The following is a 4,377-nucleotide window of genomic DNA, read 5'->3' as shown; positions in this document are numbered from 1 at the left end:
GCATCGTGGGTAACCGTGTCCTCACTCGGGGGGGGGCGGTGATGCCTGAACAGTCTGATGAGTGTGGCGTCCCAGTGAGCCAACCAGCTAACGAGCCAACCAGCTAACGAGCCAACCAGCTAACGAGCTAACTTCATGTCATGTGACGTCTCTGTCAGCAGGAAAGGTTTAACGTTCTTAGCTTAGCATGTTAGCACGCTAACAGTGGCTAATCGGCAGGAAACACGAAGCACAGCTGGGGCTGATGGGAAATATTTATGCAGCTATTCAGTCATAAAGCTCCTCACACGTGAAGCTCATGAGGTCACAGCAGCGATAATAAACTGTTTGTACGTCGTCCAGCTGCTAAAAATGGATTTAAGGACATTTGACTCGTCTGACTCGTTAAAAATAGGAGACACCTGGGTTCACCGCAGGTCAAAGGTCACAGGTCAAAGGTCACAGGTCAAAGGTCAAAGGTCACAGGTCACAGCAGCTCAGACGGAAACACAAGTTCTGTTTTTATCTGTCGTGTAACAGGAAGTTAAAATGTGACAGTCAGCAGAAGACAGAGAGGAAGAAAAATAATAATGTGTCAGTGAACGCAGCGCTGTGACATCATCAGCGGTTTGGGGACAAGTTCACTTTCAAAATAAAGCTAACTGAGAAACGACATCCCGTCAAACTTTCAAAATAAAGCTAACTGAGAAACAACATCCCGTCAAACTTTCAAAATAAAGCTAACTGAGAAACGACATCCCGTCAAACTTTCAAAATAAAGCTAACTGAGAAACGACATCCCGTCAAACTTTCAAAATAAAGCTAACTGAGAAACGACATCCCGTCAAACTTTCAAAACAAAGCTAACTGAGAAACGACATCCTGTTACACTTTCAAAATAAAGCTAAGTGAGAAATGACATCCTGTTACACTTTCAAAATAAGATAGATTTCTGGTCAGGTTTAGGAAGAAATTGCATTTTGGGTTAAAATAAGTTTGACTTGGTGTCAGACGGGAGATGAACTCCAGTCTCCTGAGTGACTGTCCTGTATTTGACCCCCCCCCCACGAGCTCTTTGTCGGTACGTTCGTATTATTTCATCTATGAAATGTGTGTGAAACAACACACCGTCAGTATAAGTCAGTAAGGAAAAGCAAAATGGGACGCGTCCTTGACCAGACAGGAAAACCAAAACTCGGAGCTGAAAGAGGCTAAAAAGCTCCGCAGAGATGAAGAAGACGTCCTGCAGTCTTCATCGAGATGATGAAGGTCCACCAGGTGAAACTCAGAGATCAGTTCACCATCAGGGAGCCTCCATTGATCTGACCCCTAATTAAAGAACGTCTGTATCTGAAGTCCTGAAGGTCAAGAAGCTGGAACAGCCTCCACCCAGGCAGTTAATCACTGACATTTCCTGCTGCCATGAACGCACCGTCTGAGGGACAAAACTGTGGAGTCAGCGGTTCTGGAGCCGCGTCCACATCAGCCTCCACATCAGCCTCCACATCAGCCTCTACATCAGCCTCTACATCAGCCTCCACATCAGCCTCCACATCAGCCTCTACATCAGCCTCTACATCAGCCTCCACATCAGCCTCCACATCAGCCTCTACATCAGCCTCCACATCAGCCTCCACATCAGCCTCTACATCAGCCTCCACATCAGCCTCCACATCAGCCTCCACATCAGCCTCTACATCAGCCTCCACATCAGCCTCCACATCAGCCTCCACATCAGCCTCCACATCAGCCTCCACATCAGCCTCCACATCAGCCTCTACATCAGCCTCTACATCAGCCTCCACATCAGCCTCCACATCAGCCTCCACATCAGCCTCCACATCAGCCTCCACATCAGCCTCCACATCAGCCTCTACATCAGCCTCCACATCAGCCTCCACATCAGCCTCCACATCAGCCTCTACATCAGCCTCCACATCAGCCTCCACATCAGCCTCTACATCAGCCTCCACATCAGCCTCCACATCAGCCTCCACATCAGCCTCCACATCAGCCTCTACATCAGCCTCCACATCAGCCTCCACATCAGCCTCTACATCAGCCTCTACATCAGCCTCCACATCAGCCTCCACATCAGCCTCCACATCAGCCTCTACATCAGCCTCCACATCAGCCTCCACATCAGCCTCCACATCAGCCTCCACATCAGCCCGTCTTCACACTTCAGCCCAAACCAAACAGTCACTAACACGTCCCAGTCTGAGCTTCTCTAACGCTTCAGCTCTCTACCTGCTCTGACAGCAGGGAAATGTCCGGAGTTTGACACCAACACTTGAACGTGTCACCTTCAGAAAAGAGCATTTTAAAAAGTATTAAATGAAAAAATAAAGAAGAACCTGCTCTTATTTCTGGTTCTGCAGCTCTGGTGTTGATAAAACTGAACTAAACTGTGACTTCACTCATTGTGGAAAAACTGTTTAAATGAATAAAAATATAAAATCCGCGTCACTTCGGTCACAAATGTTGTTTTAAATGTTTTCTTTCTGCTTCGACCACCTGAACGCACCACATCGCCCTTTAAACGCCGAGTTGTTAAACTGGAGCAGAAACTCTTTGTTACTCACAGCTGGGACTCATCGTGGCGGATCAGCGGCTGCAGCGGGCACCAGGAGCCGGACTAAAGCGTCTCTTCGGCGGACACAGCGGTCAGATGTGGTCGGCGGGACGCGGAGCTCCGTCGTGCTGCCTGCAGACACCGACTGGACCGGACAGACGCGGCAGCACCGTGCTGCCTTCAGGGGCGGTCGGAAAGGACGGAATCAATCAGGGAGCGGCGGTTTGAGGGGCCATTTACTCAAGGTGCGTTCAGCGGCTGTTGGACATTCAAGCTTTATTTTTTTTTTCTTTTTCTTGGTTTGCTGTTTGATTAAAAGGAACCAAAACATTTTTTAAACTGTGATAATTGTTGTCGTCACATTTTGGGGGAAGAGTACAGAAACATAAAGGATTTATAACGTTCTTTATTTTTACTCCTTTACGCCAATATGAAGCACAAATAAATAAATATAATCCTGTAAGTCATTATTATGAGACAGTTAGGTCTGTGGACTGTGGGAGGAACCCGGAGAACCACAGAGAACCACAGACAACCTGGATGCTAACCACCGCACCGCCTGTTAGACCGTTAGCCTGTTAGACCGTTAGCCTGTTAGCCTGTTAGACCACTAGTCTGTTAGCCTGTTAGACCACTAGTCTGTTAGCCTGTTAGACCGTTAGCCCGTTAGCCTGTTAGCCTGTTAGACCACTAGTCTGTTAGCCTGTTAGACCGTTAGCCTGTTAGCCCATTAGCCTGTTAGACCGTTAGCCCATTAGCCTGTTAGACCGTTAGCCTGTTAGACCGTTAGCCCATTAGCGTGTTAGACCGTTAGCCCATTAGCCCATTAGCCTGTTAGACCGTTAGCCTGTTAGACCGTTAGCCCATTAGCCTGTTAGACCGTTAGCCCATTAGCCTGTTAGACCGTTAGACCGATAGCCTGTTAGACCGTTAGCCCATTAGCGTGTTAGACCGTTAGCCCATTAGCCCATTAGCCTGTTAGACCGTTAGCCTGTTAGACCGTTAGCCCATTAGCCTGTGACCGTTAGCCCGTTAGCCTGTTAGACCATTAGCCTGTTAGACCGTTAGCCTGTTAGACCGCTAGTCTGTTAGCCTGTTGGACCGCTAGTCTGTTAGCCCGTTAGCCTGTTGGAGCGGTAGTCTGTTAGCCCATTAGCCTGTTAGCCCGTTAGCCTGTTCATATTCCTCCTCGTGCTGTTTGCAGACTCTGGTTGATAATTAAAGAACTTTTATTGCCTGTTAATGTTAATAATTATTCTGCATTTTGACTTTTTCTGTCTCTCCTGCTGGTGCACCACCAGAGAGTCCTCTTAAGATGGATCAGAGGACAACCAGGCGGTTTTTAATCAACCTGCTGCAGTTCAGATTTAAATATGTCAACATGCTGCTTAAAACGAGTAAAGTTTGAATAGAAGTTTGGTGAGTTTAAAGTCGGTATGTTGATCTCAGGTCACCATCAGCTCCTCACTGGGTACTAAAGTTCAACAATAGTCTGAGTTCCCCTGCAACCAGAGAGTGATGAAAACAGGAAGTAGGAGAAAAAGAAAGACGGTTAAGACATGACTCTGACCATCTGAGCAGGTGTTGGCTCTTCCTGTCTGGAACGTCCTTCTCGTTTACTTGATGAAGGTCAACTGAGCTTTTTCTCCTCCAACCAAACTTCTATTCAAATTTTAGTCGTTTTAGCACGTTGAGACACGAACTGCAGCAGGCTGATTAAAAACCGGCCTGTTCTCCTCTGACTCCATTATTTTCTATAAATGGTCACCTGAGAACACTTGATGGCTGCGGACCAGCAGGAGAAACAGCCCCCCCCACCCCAC

The sequence above is a fragment of the Pempheris klunzingeri genome, chromosome 4 (assembly GCF_042242105.1).
Source record: "Pempheris klunzingeri isolate RE-2024b chromosome 4, fPemKlu1.hap1, whole genome shotgun sequence".
In the NCBI taxonomy this organism is placed as follows: domain Eukaryota; kingdom Metazoa; phylum Chordata; class Actinopteri; order Acropomatiformes; family Pempheridae; genus Pempheris; species Pempheris klunzingeri.
Note: the sequence above shows the minus strand (reverse complement) of the source record.